General features: G+C 39.3%; 1 protein-coding gene across 12 annotated transcripts in view; it reads right to left on the bottom strand.

The window, feature by feature from the left end:
- Positions 1-18,998, bottom strand: part of ENOX1 (ecto-NOX disulfide-thiol exchanger 1) — a 572,438-nt gene that overhangs the window by 349,233 nt on the left and 204,207 nt on the right. The window contains exon 1 of one of the 12 annotated variants that reach the window (XM_036932415.2): positions 13,686-14,488. The exons of the other annotated variants lie outside the window; for them this stretch is intronic. The gene's annotated coding sequence lies outside the window, so the exon portion shown is untranslated. Of the gene's footprint in view, positions 1-13,685; positions 14,489-18,998 lie in introns of those variants that run through there. 12 annotated transcript variants of the gene reach the window in all.

Below are 18,998 nucleotides of genomic sequence, written 5' to 3'. Positions count from 1 at the left end.
GAATTAAAATTTCAGATTTTGACAATGAAAAGTTGTCCTTGGCAAATGTGTGAGGGTGCCTGTGGAAGAAGGTCAGAGATTCCTCTGACCATTCCTGGCACTAAGAAAGAAAAAAATCATTCTTCAATTAAACTAGTGTCAGCATGATAACCTCCTCCCAGAAACATTCTGTTCTATCTGCCCATTCTACCTGAGGTTCTAAGGGTCAAGTCTGATCACAAGCTGAGAGAAGACAGAACATCACAAATAAGAAAAAATAAGCTCCTAAAATAATGCTTCAGGCACAGTCACCAACCCCAGCGTTGGCCACACTGTAACCTAGAGCAGGCCCTAAAACTTGTATTTTGGGGGGTAAGGGTTAGGGTTAGCCAAAACTCAAGTTCCTACACTAATTTGTTTATTTGGGTCTATTAGTTTAATTATTATTTTCATCACCATAATCATTGTTTTTAAAACTCATGCTATTGATGAGACTAGACAGAGAAAGGCAAACTTTAGACTTCATTTCAAAAGCCAAGTTTGATCTATTAGCAGTGGCTGCCTAGAGGTCTGAATTCAGAAGAATTCTGAGGCTGGGTATGGTAGGAAAGTGCTATTCACCACTATGGGTACGGGTCTGTCAAGTACCCAGGACTTACAGCACATGTAAGTAAGCAATATATATTTATTGAAACAATGATTTTATGCAATGTGACAAATTACTTAAATTGCTTTTTTGTCTGCTTGACAAACTCCAATTTGATTTTGGAACTCCAGTTTATAAACTACCCCACAAACTAGTCATTTCTTTCTCTGGGTTAGCTCTGTATCTCTTCCATAAATATTTCTATGGTTGCATCAGTCATGCTTTGTTAATGAGTTTAAATTAATATCTGCTAAGTGGTTGAGAGCAGAAACTCAGTCTTAATTTGTCTCTGTTTTCTTAGCACTCAGCACAGTTTAGGATACATTGCATATGACAGAAGATACCTTCAAGGTTTTCAGTTTAGGAGGCAAAGGGAATAGTGATGACGTTAACTAAGAGGGCGGATGAGAAATAGAAGCAGATTGGGTTGTGAGATGTAGTTTGTTTTACTTGGAGATGTTCAAATTTCAAAATCCCAGTAAGATGTCCCAGAAGAAGTTAGAAAGTTGGGAGATCTAGTCTGTGGGGAAGTTGGGGTTCCTATGTCCAGCATCCTCACTGAACTTACACCACCTGATGATGTAACTGGCCTGTTGCTGGGTTGCCACTTCCACACCTTTAGGCAATAAGCCATTATTGTGCTATATAGAGAGCTCGGCCCAGTGGTCTGGGGGGAGGCAGAGATGTTAGTGCTCTACCTACTGCCAGGAGAACAAGCCGGGTAATAAACCCTTTCACCCCCAAGAATGTTTGCTGTCAACTTCGTTGGTCACATTGAATCCATAGCGAACTTGCCTGGGGCTGAAACCCATTGGCAAGACACAGTCCTAGAGTTTGAGCAGGGAGTGAAAGCTGACAGTAGGTATTTGGGAGTCATGAGTATGGAGGTAGTAATGGAAAGCAGGGATACAGACCTAATAGAAGACAAGGAAAGGAGGTAAGAAAAAAACCCTATAGAAAGGTATTAGGGAAGAGTAAGATATCCAAGAACCTAGAGGACTTAAGAGGCCAGAATCACTGAATATTTAAAATAAGAAGGGGTATCAAACACGTTAGTGTCTCGTAATGGTTAGGTGGGGTGAAAACTAAACAGAATATGGATTTTGCAATGTCCGGGGACGGTGTGCAGGGAAAGTGAGACATCACTGAGAACAGCTTCACTGGAAGTAGAAGACCAGGAGAAGACAGACTGCAGTTGGTTGGAGTGAATGGGAATCTTTCATCCAGATTCAGCAGAGAGGCTATGAATCTGGATGAAAGATGGCTAAGCAGGAAACCTCCTCTGGCCACCTGGGTGGGGAACGGAGGGAAAAAGGGATAGAGAAGAATGGGGAGAAAAAGTTAGCCAATGAGCAAAGCAGGAAAGAGTCTACTCTTCCTACTGCACCATTTTACATATTTTATATTTTGGGCAAGATGTTCTTAGGAAAATGGTTCCACACTTCCACAATTCCTTTTGGTGATGAATGCCTACCCCTCCATTCCTCATGTTTCCAGAGGAAATGTAACATCAACTTCACAAGAAGATAGAGACACTACCTTCCCACTGACTTCCTCTCGGAAGGGAGTAATTTATCTGATTTTTGTTCTGGGGAAAAAGAATTGAGCTTATCTAGCTCATCACCTCCCTCCCTTAAACTCACAGGCACCACAGTCCTATTCCATGATACTTCCAGTAGCCTGCCATAGTTGGGCAGGACTGGGGATGTGTAGTTTTGCCTGTATTTGAGGGGTCAGTTTATATCAAAGGGGCTCTGTTAAGAGGCCTATGTGGTCACAGATGTAAGCCATTTTGATAATAAAGCTGTGTGCTCCATTCATGTGACTTCACTATTTGTTTCTCAACTAGATTGAACTCAAAGGGAGAATCTGCTTATCACCACCTTAAAACCACCTTTCAAAAAACTTGTTAAAGAAGAGATGCAAATATACAAGTCCTCCAATTTCTCATTTGAGAATTGAAGGGGTGGAAGTGGGGAAGTTGAAGTTGGGGTTCATATGGCCAGGATGCTCACTGAACTTAAACCACCTGATGATGTAACAGGCCTGTTGCTAGGCTACCGCTTCCACACCTTTAGGCAATAAGCTATTACTGCGCTATATAGAGAGCTCAGCCCAGTGCTCTGGGCAGGGGTAGAGACGCTAGTGCTCGACCTACCGCCGGAGAACAAGCAGGGTAATAAACCCTTTCACCCCAAAGAACGTTTTGCTGTCAATTTCTTTGGTCACATTGAATCCATAGTGAACTTGGATTCACCAGGGCTGAAACACGTTCAAAACCCCTTTCTTCAATCTCTAAACATTTGTTTGTTATTGTATACATGTGCATATCAGGTAAGTTGGAGGAACAAATAGTCAGAGGCAAAAAGGAAGTGAAGATTTCAAGAAGAAGCAGGTGCTCAATATCATGATATAGCAAAAGTCTCCCAGGATAAGGACACACCAGAGATCATATTGTACCATATCAAGAGCATTTTCTGAGGGAGGAAGGCAACAATACACACCTACGGACATATAGACAAAGACACAGACGAAGAAAAAAAATCAACCTGGAGAAAAATTCCTCCCAACTCCAATGGCAAGAATTCTGTGCTTATATAAGCCTCTTCCCCCAACTAGATTACAAGACTTTGTATGTTTGCATCTAAATTTTCCAAGAGAATAAACAAGGAGTCACAAAATGTTTAAAAGCAAGTATTAAGACCTGTTTGGCTCAAAGAACAAAACAGACTTTTAACCAAGCTAAAGAAAGTAGAATATTATTTTGCTCTCTTGTCCCCTGGAAGCTCTGAGACCTTCCCACTTCCAACATTCCACATACCAGGAGCTTAGGTGAGGAGGGTTTCCAGGCTCTGAGTTCAATGAAAACAGCAATGATCCAGCAGTGTCATCACACCTGTGGCTTAAGGACTAATGGGTTTCATCTGATTCATCCGTGAGCACCTCCAGAAACAGTGGGGAAAGCAACTGTTTTGGTTTTTGCTGTAAACAGAAATCTCACTGAGCCTTGTCCTGAATTCTTGCACAGGAAATCTCTGCCTACCTGCCTTTGGAGACACAGATCTCCAGCAGGCACTCTCCAGAGGCAGAAGTAAGATGTGTTCCGTGCAATGAGATCAGTTGCTATGTGTTCTATGTGGTAACTGCGATTCACAAGGGCAAAGCTGAGCCACCACAGCTTTCAGCTGTAATCCCCCTGGAATCTATCTCTGCTGTTAGAGGGATAATTATCTGGTTATCCCTGAGGCTAGCTCTTACAGTTTTCACATAAAAATCACCTCTTGCATAAGACATGAAATTTAAAATCATCCCTTCATAGTATCACTGAGTCATTCTATTACCTCTGAGACAGATATAAATTATGCATTCTTTGATTCTCTTTAAAATTTTAGGGACCCATGGGGACAGAGAGGGATCTCATTGGTACTAAAAAGTATAAGGCATTTCAGAAAGAAACAATAACTTGTGTGATATTAACTGCTGCTAGTGCTCCAAAGCTTCCCTGCTTGGCCAAGGAAACGGCATAAAGCATGGAAAACTATCAGCAGGCTTGCACGCTAATGACTGCTGGTGACACGGACTCACTGAATGTCACTGCTTCATGTCCTCATGCTGCCCATTTTTCTTATTTCAGTGACTTCTCCTTTCACAAGACTGATGCACCCCTATGAACTAGCATCCTTCCAGGTGTCTGCAAGCAAGAAGGCACTCAAAAATGTCTGGATTAGAAGGCCACACACTCCCCTGCCCCTCCTTTCTCCAATCCCCCCCTCCTTAATACTGAGGGAGTTACATCTGCTATGGAAATGGTGTTGTATGAATCCCCTAGAACTAGTTTGGTTTTACTTCTAGATGCTGCCAAGTCTTGTTATCATACATATATTCACATTTCAGAAAGGGTGTGACCTTTTCATAATTAGCATGAATAAAATGCAATGGCTGTCATGGAAAATAAAAAATCTGTGTGTCCTCATGCTCTGCTGCTACGATGACCTATTTCACACCAGCATCTGTCTGGAGGATGGGCTCTTCCAGATGTAAGCTGGCAAGATGCGGCTGCAAGTATGCCACCCAGACATCCTCAGCTACATATGTTTCCTTCTATGGTGCACACTCAGTAGGAACCTGACTAATTCGTTCCATTAATATTCCAATAAAGGAACATTCTTAATGATTCAAACCCACAGTATATTGTTTGCCTCAGATGCCTAGTAACTTTAGGACAAGTAAAAGAATAACATGTGAAAACACCCATCTTGCTACAGAAGTTAACTCAATTGCTTAGTCTTCACAGTTGCTGGTGAGTTTCAGTTCTCTGACTTCTGGAAAAAAACTAGACAAACCTCAGTATTGTGCTTTAAAGGCCTTCCCAAGACAAAATGCATTGTACAGTATTAACTGTTCCAGTTAAAAATTAGAGGTATTTGGAAACTATTGCCACCCTCGAACAGGAAAGAACATCACTGTTGAGATGCTAAAATGTGCACCAAAATGTGCAATTCTATGTAAAATGCCTTTAAGCCCTTGACATACTGAGGACAGAGCCAGGGATATGGATGACTAGACCAAAAAACCAAGCTCAGGAAGAATTTTGGTCATGAACTGCCATATTTCTTCTATAATTTAACCAGTTTTCTCCCTCAAAATTACAACATGGACCATAAATCTTCTAGACTAATGATGCATATGACAGACTCAGTGCTATTTAAAATGTAATATTACATGTGTCAATCTGATAGAAAATAAAAAAAACAGAGCCCATGTGAAGGACCTCTCAGATTGCTAGGGGTCTTAAAAGGTTATAAAAGAAAGCAAACCACAAAACAGCTTTTCCCGTCCAATTAGAAGAAGTGCAATACTGTCACCAGTTTCTGCAAGTGAAAGAATCCTCTGAGCCTGAGTTCTCAATGGCATATAACCACTCTATCAACTTGACCTCCAATGTACAACACATCAATTTCTACTAAAATTAATGTTTTGGGTTAAAATCAGTGCTTAGGAGATGCTAATGGAAATGATTAAATGTGTGTGCAGTGCATGCTGTTTCCAAAGTTTTTCCTCTTTGTAATTCACTATAAACCAAAATCATGAGAGGTGAGGAACACTCAGAATTCTGAAACTTTCACTGCTGACTAAAACAGACTGTGTTTTCAACTTTAATACCAGTCAGGGTATCTGTGCTATTTAAATCCTTGTCATGCCTGAATTGTCAGTAGAGAAACCACTGGTTTCCTACAAACATACTTTATCATAGTGGGAGATTTCTCCCTGAAGAGCCACTGCCTCGCTGCAGAGACACAGGGTGGGGAAAATCCAGGTTTTTCAAGATTCTTCCACAATGATTGGCATCCATGTTGAGACAAGCACCAAATTGCATTATGACTGCAACTACTTCACGCCCTGGAAACTATATATCCTATTGCAGTGGGATAGGGAAATGGACTGGTTAAAGCTGTATGTTCTTTTTCCTTCCCTCATGGAAGTTCCTGCAAAGTGAACTAAGAAAATAAATAGGGTCATGGGATACAGAGGGCAGGTAGGATCAAGAAGACTGAAGAGAAGCCTCTTTTAAGCAGTTGAGAGGCAGGAAGAGGAGTAAGAGGCGGCAGCAACAGGAAGAACCGCATTCCTGCAGAGAGGGCGCAAGACAGACCCAAGCGTTCTGTGGGAGTTTACTGCTTTAAGAGGCTTGGATTCAAGTTCACTTAAAGTAACATTTAAAATTTGTTTTAAATACCTATAACTAATGAACATTTAGATTCTGAAAAAAAAAAGGGCACACGTGTCAAGCATGTGACATCGTGTCACAAAGAGTGAATCACCTGCCCTTTAATATTTAACTGTACTGAAAATAAATCACCATAAAGGAACCCTAAAAAGAGGCAGAGCAGAGGCTGCATGCGGCTTCTCAACTCATGCTTTAATGAGAACTGTTTGGAGATTTGGCCCCTCTGACACCTTCGGTCTCTGAGTCCTCCTTGCAAAAGGAAAGAAGCATGCCCGCCTTATCAGGTCAGAGTTGAGAGAAAAGTTTGCCAAATGTAGACCACGTTCATAAAATAAACCAGGGAAATCCCAGGAAACCACACGACTGCTGTTTTCTTTACCTGCCATGATCTGCCTCTGGGGAGAGGCAAGTGACAGAGGTGTCAGTAGGCAGCAGCCAGCCCATATCTACCAACCATGTAAAACCAGTTTTATGAAGCGATTCCTAAGAAGTGCCTGTGTTTCCTGCTGGCCCATCAATCCTTACGCTCTTCTCAGGAGTCTCCTGTTACAGGCGCTTTTATACTATGGCTATTAACAAGTTACCATTTATCCCAGCAGCTCAAAACAGCAGGACTGGAATTGGCACCAGAAAAATAAAACAGAATCCTCGGTAATTTTGCAAAGTGCCAGCTATAGTTCTCTTCATCCTATAAAATGCCTGCTTATTAATTTGACTTGGAATTTCAAGCCAGGTTCCTCTTCTGTAAAATCAACCAAAAGAGGCGGAATAGCAGCCTCCTATGGTTCCAAGGGATAAGGATGTACACCTTGATTGAGTCTATGGAGTAATGGCCTGGGTGGGAGAGAATTTAAGAGAGTACATCCTGGAAATATATTGTAATATGTACGTTCCTAAAGACTAAAAAGAGAAAATGGAATAACTTACATTCTGTTGAAAAGTATTGACCTTGTGGTCTAATGAGAAACTTGTGAAAGAAGATAATGGGACAAAAGATATTTTCCTCAATTAAAAAAACAAGTCAGGGAGAAATCTTAAGAATGAAGAAAATATGATCTTAAAAGCAGTCAGGGTAATTATCTAAGAAATGCATCTCAATCCCATCATTCCCCTATGTGGATTTGGCCTTAAATTCTTAATTTAAGTTTTGCCATAGGACAATAGAAGCTATTTAGGAGTTTTAAACTGGGAGAAGAGGGGAGCATACAATCTTTCCTTGTGCTTTTAAGACACAGTCCACTTATCATTCAGGTTTTGCTTTCTCCAGGAAACCTTGCCACACCTCATAATGAGGTTAGGTCTCCTAGAGGGTGATCTTGTAGGACCCTGTGCTTTTCCTGATACATATCACACTTGTAGAGATTTTTCAGTGTCTCTCTATCCTTCCTAGATCTGTGTTGTCCCATATGGTAGACACTAGCTAGCCACATGTGGCTATTGAGCGCCAGAAATACGGCTACTTCAAATTGAGATGTGCTTTGTGTAAAACACATGCAGGAATCAGAAGACTCAGTATGGATTCCTCCAAAAGGAACACAGCCCTGCTGACCCCTTTATTTTAGCCCACTGAGAACTACATTTGTCTTCTGACTTTCAGTAATGTAAGAGAATAAATTTAGGTTGTTTTAAGCCACTAAGTTTGTGGTAATTGTTACAGTAGCAATAGGAAACTAATACATGTGGCTACTAGAAGGTTTATATATATGGCTCAAATATTTCTATTGGACATCATCGGGTTCCCCCGATGCCTGGATCATGCTGATTAGTCCAAAACAGTAAGAATGAATGAAGCAACTGAAGTCAAGGCAGCTCCTCTCTTTTCACAAATTTTAATCTATTCGCTATTCTAACAAACATTTATTGACCACTTACTCTGAGCCCGGTAGTGTGCAGGCCCTGAGGATACAAAAGTAAACAAAGTGGTTGCTAGGGCCTGGGGGAGGGCAGGATAGGGAGCATGGCTGCTGGATGGGCATAGGGTTTCCTTTTGGGGTGAGGAAGCTGTTCTGGAGCTAGACAGAGATTGTGGCTGCACAACACAGTGAACGTGCCACTGAATGGTTCACTTCAAAAGGGTTAAATTTTTGGTTATGTGAACTTCACCTCAATTAAAAAATAGTAATAAAATAAACAAGAAGGTGGCATGTCCCCTGGACCCTGACCTCAAAGGATCTCAGTGTAGCCCAGAGTTGTATGTAGGTGAGTACACACGTGCCATAAAGCACTAGAGGCCTTATGCCAGATAGCTGTGTTCAGGACGCAGCTGCTTAGGTGGGAGGCCAATGGTGAGGAAGAGGATGCATATTGGTAAATAAATAGGTGTCAGGAAAAGCTTGAAAAGATGAAATGGTAGCTGCTTTAGATAAATTTACTAAGAAGGATTCTTTTTAAACCATGCAACCTGTAGGAGTATTCCAGTTGGAAGCTCAAACATTCATAGCATCTCTAAATGACTTTTCAAACTCCAGGCATTCTGTTTCAGTTGATAACTGTCTGCTTCCATGTCCCTATCCTAACTGATAGTCCAAATAGAGTAAAGCCTTAATCCTTAAAGTCACAGCTACGGTAATTACCTACAATCACAGAACCCATGGAGCAAAGAGCAATTTAAAAGGGAAACTAGAGAGAAAAGGAAATGGGAACCAGAGACTTGATTGATTTTATGGGCAATACAATCAAATGTGCATGTAATATGTAATTAGAGACAGGAAGGAGAAGAAAAAAGCACACACTAGTTTTGCTCTGAGTTTATCTGGCAACATAGGACAACCATTTGAAACCATCTGGCTTCTGAAACAAGCAAGATGTATAGATGTGAATGCAATTTGGGAAAAACACTAAGAAGTCACTGGAATCACAGGGAAGACATCAAGGGAGATAAGACCATTTGGCTTCTCTTCTGGTTGGGAAAGATTTAAATACATCCTGGGAATATCAATAAAAGTTACCGCAACTATGAGCTAACTCAAACTCAACTGTATTCTTGACAGAGGGGAAAAGATAAATCGGGGGAAATGTGTTTTATTTGTGCTTGAGGAGGATTTCATTTTGTTTCCAAAATTTTTGACACAGTTGAAAACTTTTATTTATGATTCTTAAAAATAATGAATTAAACACCAAATATTTGTTCTCAGCTCAAATGTTACCTCCTTAGAAAAGTCTTCTTATCAAAGTAGAATCAACAGTTACAATCAAACAGCCTTGCTTTATTTCCCTCTGATCATTATCTGCTACCTTCCTGCTCACTATCCATCTACATCTGCCTCCCCTCTCTAGCCCATAAGCCCCACGAGAGCACAGCAGGTGTGTCTGCTGTCCTGCTCACTGCTTTAGCTTGTTCACTGATGCCAAACCTGAGTGGGCACCTTTGTTGAATGAATGAGTAAACAAGAAATTCAAATATTATTACCTGACTTGATTCCATAACCCATCTCCTTCCACTAATGATTTATAAAACTTTACAACTAGAAGACTTATTATTTTTATATCTATTCTAGAGGTCATACTAGATTTATTCAGTATTATACAGTTATTTAAGAGCAGGGGACCCTAGATAAGAATTCTAGTTTCTTCTTTTTTTCTTCTAGCTGTGTGGCCTTGGCAGGCTACTAAAACTTTCTATGACTTAGTTTATTCACTGTGAAATCAAATTACAAATATTAGCTAATTCATATTGTTTTTTGAAGACAAAAAGTGCTTGGAATAATGCCTGGGCCCTACTAAGCACACCTAAATATAAACTCCATACTGGGTTGAAGTCACAGAGAAAAGAAAGGGGGCTTAACAAACAAAATGTACGATTTTCTATCCTTGGATGGATCGTTTTAGGAGTGAGTTGTTTGTACCCAGAGGTGTTCAAGCAGAGACTTAATTATCCAGTTAATAGAGATACTGCAGAGAGAATTTATGCATCAGAAAGTCACTCACATTAGATAACTTTCCACATCCTCCTTCCTACTCTTCCAACCCTAAGAGCCTATGGTCATAGCCAACACTATAAACTGAAGCTAGAAAGTGAATAGTATGATTCCCAACGACAAAAACAAAGAGCATTTCAGCCTCCAGTATCCAGCAGATGCATTTGTACTATTTTCACAAAAGAGTCATCTTTTCTGCGTGTGGGGACATCCAGTTGATTTCTGACCATTGATGTCCGTTTCATGATATCCTCATAAAACTTCAAGGAACTAGGGTGGATGGACATGGGAACTGGAGCCCACATATTCTTGAAGACACAGACAGTTAGCCTTGCTCAGAAGGCTCGTGACAAAACAAACTAAGAGTAAGCCTAATGGAGAGAAATTATGAAGACCTTGACCTGCAAATGAGCCAAATGAGTCAAAAAAGAAACAAATGACTGAAACCTACTACAGTTCTTAATGGGAAAGGAAGAGCTTAAATGTATCCAAATTCAAAGAAGCCCATATCTCACACAGATAGAGGGATAGTAACTGGGAACAAGCCAACCTCTCCCCAAAAGGCCCTAGAGTAGGAAAAAGCAGCTTCAAGGGGTTCTTTGAATGGTCAGCAAGCCACCCAGCGCAGAGGGCTGCGTGTGCAGGGGGACACACCCAGGTGCAGTCAGCCAGTGGTCAGGCCATTTTGAAAGGAAGGAGACCTGAAAAATCTAAATCCAGGTTCAAAGTGACAGAATGGGTCAGTGGGCTGCTTCTGAATCTGTGCTGTCAGAACACAACCTGACACTCATGGCCTTGATTCACACCAAACCTCAAATCACCTGCTATACCAGAAAAGACCAATTAAATGGCATTCTGTATTAGTTTTTTCATTAAGTGGATTTTTATCATATTCAAATTCTCTACAAATTAGCGATCTGGGTGTACTTAGCTGACCTTTAGCTCTTTTTGTTTTTGCTTTTGAAAACAATAATGGACCCCTTTAGCACCAAGTAATGTCAGGAGCAGGAGCACAAAGTAACTCACAGACACAGTGTAACTTAATTCTCACCAGCTGTAGATTTGGAGCAGCTTCTCTGTGAGGTATTTTCAAGTGCTGATGAGAAGAGCTGCACTCCAGGCAGACGCCTGAGAATACACACTTGTTCTCCTTTGTACAGCAGTGAAAGTCATTGTTGATGACCCTACAGACGACTTCGATGTTGATTTGTATCAGCCTCAGCAATGCTGTTCCAGGTCCTACACACACATCTGGGGGCATTCTTTCAGGTTCTGATGAGCTAGCCAAAAGTTGCTTTGTAATTGTTACACTCCTTCCACACTGCTTGCACACAATTTTTAGTAAGCTCCTCTTGAGTTCAAAGAACTTCAGCATTTATTTTTATAGGTAAGGTCCCACCCTCTCCCAATGGGTTTCTGATTTTTTGTTTGTGTGTGGTATATGTATGGAAACTTTCTTGAGTCTTTAGGAATTTAAATTAAATCTGTGAGAAGTTTTAAATTGTACGTATATATGTTGTTTAGCCATATTTACAATCAAGAACTTGTCAGTTTAAGACAGCTTGCCTTTTGGGAGATTAATTGCAGCAGATAGTAATAAAAGTTAGGACTCTGTTGAAATATGATATATAGATTTATTTTAAGGCTATTGGAAGAGTTAGTTTGTTTGGTAGACCTTGTAGTCTCTTGAGTCCAAACACAGAGCAAAAATATTGGAAGGGGAAGGGTCTGAGCCAAGCAATTTGAGTGATGTCTGATTCCTCAAGGCTCCTTCTGGCATCAACATTTCATTGATATCATCAAATCCCCAGAGAGGGAAAAACAATTACTTCCATATACAATTAAGAATAGTTTTTAAAAAATTTTTAATGTTCTCACAAGACATATAGAACTATCATATAAATGGAGGGAAAAAATTTTTAAAAACGTATTTGCCAACCATAAGTGCTTCTAAGTCATAAATGATAGCGTCCCTAGCATCATAGTGGGTGTTTCTGGTTGTCAAAATAAACTGGAGGACTCTACTAGCCTTTACTGTAGAGGAGCCAGAGACGCTGAACACCGTGCAATGCATGTGGAGCCATTCACCACAAAGAACTGTCCTCCCTAAACGTCACAGTGGACACAGCGGGTACAGAGACAGATTAAGAGCAAAAAATTATCTCTTGCCGTTTGTGATAAAAGGACAAAGGAAAAAAATTTAATGATATAGAGTATCTGGATACTCCAATTAAAATGGTAGCTCTAGTTAGTATGTATTATATCTGGACCATAGAAACAAAGAAAATATCTTTTTCTCCAGTATCTGTCAAACAAACACAAAATTTGAAAATGTATTATGCCAAAAATAAAATATTGATACATTTTCCAAAATAGGAAAGTGTAGAAAACATTCCACTTACCATGAGGAAGCAAAACTATCAATTATTACAAAAAACTAGAAAAAAATAGACCCTATCTTTTGACAATTTTAAATCTCATAATTTTGGTGTCAAGAAAAGATGCATATATAGAAAATAACTATATCAAGAAAAATATGAGATATCTAAAGTAGTGCTCAAAGAAAAATTCATAGACTTTAATAGTTTATTAATAAATAAGAAAGAATAAAAAAATTAAGTAAGCATCCAAGGTAAGAAGTTAAAGGAAACAAAAACTGTAGAAAGTAAAAAAAGGAATTAATATATAGAAGTATAAATTAATTAGAGCAAAAAAGAGTAGAGAATAAATTTTACAAAGCTGATACTTATGCTGTCAGCTAACTAAATCAAGGGGAGGAAGAAGGCTGATACAATTATACAAAATAAGAAACAATAACAGGCAAATGACACCAATATAGAGGACATTTTTTAAAATCATAACAGATTTCTTTGCTCAACTCTGCAAATAAATTTCAAAACTTGGATGAAAGAGATAATTTTATAGGACACATGGTACATCAAACTGTTTCCAGAAGAGAAAAAAGATCTAATCAGACCAATTACCATATAAATAAAGGAATTTAAGTAGCTACCACCAAAACTGGACACATACACACGGACACACATACAAGACTTAGATGATTTTGCAGCTCAACTTGCCAAACCTTTAAAATAACAGACAATTCCAATGCCATTTAAGGGAAAAAAAAACAAAAAACAAAGGCAGTTTCCAAGTTCTTTTTACAATGCTGTAGTAACCCTGATACTAAAACCTGACAGACTGCACCAGATAGAAAATCACAGAGCAAACTCATTTAGGAATAGCAATGCAAAAATCCTAAACTACATATTGACAAATAGTATCCAAACTAAATAAAAACATGCACAGCCAAATAGAATTTATTTTAAGAGCATAAAGAATAAAGAATTAAAAAAATAAACAAAAAACTTAAGGAATCTGTCAACTGCAGATTCCTCACTATGACACTCAATACCTTGTAGAGTATGATAGTTTTCCTTTCCACACTAGTCCCACCAGTCCAGGGGCTGTCACTTCAGTCCTCCACGTACTTGGACTATTTCCTATCCCTTGACCTCTGCCAACTTTCTGTTTGCATTTGGAGTGTCATGGGCCCAAACTTCCTTCCAGTTCTAAATATCCTATCCACCCATCGAAACCAAAATTAAATATTAACTCATAAGAAAAGCTTCCTTGATTCTCCCCATAAACAGAAACCTTTCTCCTTCTGCTAAAAAATTGAAAAGCTTTCTCTGTCCCTCTTACAGCCCTCATACAGTTAGCTGTGTATTACAGGTATTTTTGTAAAGACACTATCACTTCTGTTAGACTAGAAACTTTTTCAAAGTTAAGAGCCATATCTTATATACCTTTGTATTCCAGTCACCCCAAACACAAATCCTTATACATTCTCATGTTTTGGTATATGGACAAAAACCCAGAATATAAAAGCAAAAGCAAGCTGAAGACTTGTGAGTAGTGGTTTTCCTTAAAATGTTACTGTGTGCGCCCAGAATGAAAAGTTAGAATCTGAAAATCAGCAGGGCAGTCACCAAGCCAGCTCTGCTATCATCCTGTAGCCGGAACCGCAGCACCATGAAATGTGCTCAAACTCCAGACTGAGAAACTAATTGCCTTCAAGCCAGCCAGTAAGGCTGACAGTAACAGCTATTACAGAAGCCAGAAGGCAGCTAGAACCACCAACCCAGGACTTTATAGAGGCAGCAATGAGCAAAGAAGTTAAGATGAAATTGTTGGTTTCATTAGATAGTTGGTTTGTAAGCAAGTACTTCACACACACACTCACTCACTCACACACACACACACACACACACACACCCCACTACACATATGCACCCTCTTCATATTTTCATCTTTATAAAGCCCAAATATTAATCTGAAATCCAAAATTTCACTGAAAATGTATAAATTTATGAGAGTCATAATGTCGAGTTTCAAAATGTATGTGTAATTTGTTATGCGCAGCAGGGTCAACAGTCCTTCAGAACTGCAACAGAAGGTTTGCTAGGAACAGAATATTAAACAGAGCAGAGACTGTGGGATTTAACATGAGAAACTGACATTAGGTTACAACGGTACAAAAAGGCCATATTCAACCATTGTTGGTACACTTTTTGAGAACTGGACTTTCAACATAAACCTGTTATTTCAAGTACAATTTCAAAGGCAAGGAAATCCAGTGAAATGACAAGTTTCTGGTTTATTCTGAATACAAGAGTTACAGTTTATTTTAAGACCATGTAAAACAAAGAAGTTGATATACTAGCACTAATGAGTCGGGGAATCTAGAAGTTACTTCTCGCTCCTCATGTCCCATTCCTCCTTTAGATATTCTTAGACATTTGGTGTTCTTCCTACTTGTCTGACGCTCCTTCATCCTGGCAGAACCTTCTTTCTCTATGTGCCCATATAATTCAGTAGTCCTCAGGTCTCCACATTCAGCCTTCATCTCATCTCATCTCATGCCATACACTTTGCCATTTCAGAGCTTACACCAAAATCTCTGTCTAAAGCTAAGAATCATATACTTAACATTCCCAGTCTGTTATCAACCTCACAGGCATAAACTAAATTCACTTTTTCCATCCCAGTGAGAGAGGCTGAATGATGGTCCTTCAGAGAAGCCCAAGTCCTAATTCCCAAAAGCTTTGATTATGTTACCTTATATGCATTTTGCAGATGCAATTTCATTAAGGATCTGGAGATTATCTAGGTAGTCACAAAGGTGCTTGTAAGAGGGAGGCAGAAGGGTCAGTGTAAGATTCAGTATGAGAAAGACTTGACTGGCCCTTGCTGCTTTTGAAGACAGAAGGGAATCATGAAGCAAATTATATAAAGGGTCTCCAGGAGCTGGAGGAGGCAAGGAAGGATTCTCCCCGAGAGTGTGCAGAGGTATCATGATTTTAGCCCACTGAATCCCATTTCAGACTGACTACTTCCAGAACTGTAAGATAACAGTTTTGCATTGTTTTAAGCCAATAAATTTGTGGTAATTTGTCACAGCAACAATAGGATACTCACACCACCAATTCTCTTTATTACCGTTCTGCCAAATGCCTCGCCATGCATGGCCTTTGGATGCTGCCTCCTAAATCCTTTACGTTCCCTCCCACCCTGTCTGTTCTCCAAGGGTACTCGCCGACAGAGATCTCCATCCCGTGAGTCCGTACCAGTCCTCCTCATCTACTCAGGCCACCCACTCCCCCAGCTCTAACCTGGGTAAGGCTAGTCTTCAAACTGTCCCAGATCTTTACAAAATGCAAATCTGATAAAGTCTCAAGCCAAGCAGTTCACTCTTGACAATAGAAATAATGTTTCTTTACCTGATAAAAAGGGCTTCTTATCTTGTTACCCACCTAAGCATCCAATTCTATCTCTGCTCTCTTTCCAAACTTGATGCTCCACCCAGCATTCCATTCATACCCAGCACTTCATCTTTACTCTGTCTGTGTAATGTTCTCCCACTACTTGTCTAATTAGCAAACTCCTACTTATCTTTCAATACTGAACCAGCTGTGGCAGCAAGCTGCAGACAGCGGGCTCCAGGAAGGCTGAGACCTCTCTCCATCACTTTTTCCACAGTGCCAATTTGTTCTCACTCTGAACAAATAGGAAGGGCACTCCTGTTCTCATGACCTCTAGCATATACCTGCCCCAGGTTTGTCCTAGTTTCAGCTCATATTTGGCTTTGGAATTACTTTGGAAATTAACCCAGTAAAACACTATGTCCTCATACTTCTGTATTTTCAATGAGCAGGTGCTAGACTTGAGAAGTGGTACCATAACAACCAGCTCTGGCACCGTGGTCATTTCTTTTAGTGCTAAAACCTTCACCTTAAAAGACAGATTAAGGACAAGAGGCACCTGTCAGTCTCAGTTCTGCCACAGACGGAGACCCATGCAAAACTACTCTTAAGCCATGCCTTCACTTTCCCTTCTTGGTTATAAAGAATTCCTCTTTCAGGTTTTAGCATAGGTAAATTATTGTACTTTTAAATCATTTTTTCATTCCTCTTCTCTGACTCATTGCCAATTTCTTAATATTGTGTTTAAAATATGGAGATGAAAATTAGACTCTATATAGGCTTTATCAATTTTGAACACAGTGAATGGATTATTTCATGATGCTTGTGTGCTATATTGTGATTAATGTAACCTTATATTATGTTCACCTTTTTGATAACAGCCCTATGTTACTGTCTCATATCCCTAAGTGACAGGGTAAGAATGGCTTTCTTCCTGTAGAACACTTACATGTCAATTCTATTCTTTATGATAGTGAGGATAATCTATCAGTATTTTTTTTCAGAAATACAGAAACCTCACACTTTTGCTAAGAACTGTCTAATGCACTGACAATATAGCTCATCTTACTTGATGTTCCACTCAGTAACTGGAATCATTAGACTCAGATCAGAGACTCACAAAGTTCTCTATCAGTTTTCTTCATTTTTAAACACGTTACATTTTGATGCGGGTAACAATTGAATTCAAAGTAAAAATAGATAAACTTTGCTTTAACTATCATTTGATACAATTTCATTTTAGAAACCATAAACAGCAGAAATAATGATGGACCATGTGGAGAGAGTTTGAGGGGCTATCCCCTGATTCCATTAACTTGTGCATATTTTTTTTTCTTTTAAATCTATAATGATAAAGATACAGTTAAGAACAGAGAAAGCTTTTTAAGTTAATCTGCCTCTCTGATAAAGCAATGGAAATTGAGGCCCAAATTATGTTTCTGAAGTGAAATGGGACAAGATAAATAAAAAATTCATCTCCAACTGGGTCGAGAAAAAAAAAAAAACTCAATACAGATTAAGTATGTTTCTATTAATTTAAGTGAATTAGTTCACTTAACTTTCTCACAGTGACCTGATAAATTTGAGGCACATGCATTTAAAAACTGTTGACATACTTTAAAGACAAATTTAATATTATCCAATTAAAACAAGACATATAAGTGAGTGAATCTGGAGTAGAAAAATCTGGATCACAGCCTTAGCTCATTCACTCACTATCAGGTCAAAAAAGTCACATTAACCCCCAAGATTTCCATTTATTTTATTCAGTAATCACACTCATGTTTGCCCCTTGTCTCCTTTCTTCTGTTGTGAGTATGGCTGAGAAATCCAGACAGTACTTAAAAGAATGAAGAATAAGATCAAAATACAAACCTATAATGTGGACCACTGTGATCTGCAGAACAGGCCCCAGAACCTCCGATGGGGAGGCTGAGGCCTGAAGTGAAAGTCGTACGTGAGCCCCGTTCCCCACATCGCCGGCAGATACTGCTTGAGGTGCTGTTTCGTCATCGGTGCTTCAGACTGGCTGCACCAGTTTTCACATTTTGTTTATACAGTGGAAATTCTACTCAGAATCTCAATAAATAAATGATAAAAACAGGGCTACTCTGGTGGTGCCGATGTGTGGATATAGGGTCTTGCTCACTCTAACTCAGCCCCAGATCCACAAAGCAATTTTTGTTATTGAAGTATAGCTGGGATACTCCCAGCTATACTTCATTGATATTGGTTTCAAGTATACAACACAATGATTAAACTGTTACACACATTATTAAATCCTTACCCCAACTAGTGCAGTTACTATCTGTCAACATAGAAAGATGTTACAGAACCATTGGGTATATTCTCCATGCTGCACTTCCATCCCCATGACCAACTTATATTATGATTGAGATTGTTGTGCCCCTTTATCCCCTCCACCCTCCCCACTCACCCACCTCAACTCCTCCCCCATGGTAACCACAAGTCACTTCTCAGTGTCTATGAGTCTACTGCTATTTTGTTCATTTTGTTTTGTTTGTTTTCAGATTCCACATGTAAGTGAAATAATATGGTCTTTGTCTTTCTCCACCTGGAGAAATTTATCTTAGCATAATACCATGTTGTCACAAATGGCAGGATTTCTTTCTTTTTTATGGCTGAATAATATTCCATTGTGTATATGTACCATATCTTTTTTATCCATTATCTATTGATGGACACTTAGATTGTTTCAATATCTTGTCTATTGTAAACAATGTGGGAATAAACATAGGGGTGCATATATCTTTTTGCATCAGAGATTTTGTTTTCTTTAGATAAATTCTTAGAAATGCAATTACTGGGTCATATGGTATTTCTATTTTCATTTTTTGAGGAACCTCCATACTGCTTTCCACAGTGGCTGTGGAATTTACGTTTACACCAACACTGTAGGAGCATTCCTTTTCTCCACATCCTTGCCAACACTTGTTATTTCT

This window comes from Manis pentadactyla, chromosome 17 (genome assembly GCF_030020395.1).
Source record: "Manis pentadactyla isolate mManPen7 chromosome 17, mManPen7.hap1, whole genome shotgun sequence".
Classification (NCBI taxonomy): domain Eukaryota; kingdom Metazoa; phylum Chordata; class Mammalia; order Pholidota; family Manidae; genus Manis; species Manis pentadactyla.
Note: the sequence above shows the minus strand (reverse complement) of the source record. Positions and strands in the feature narration are given on the sequence as shown.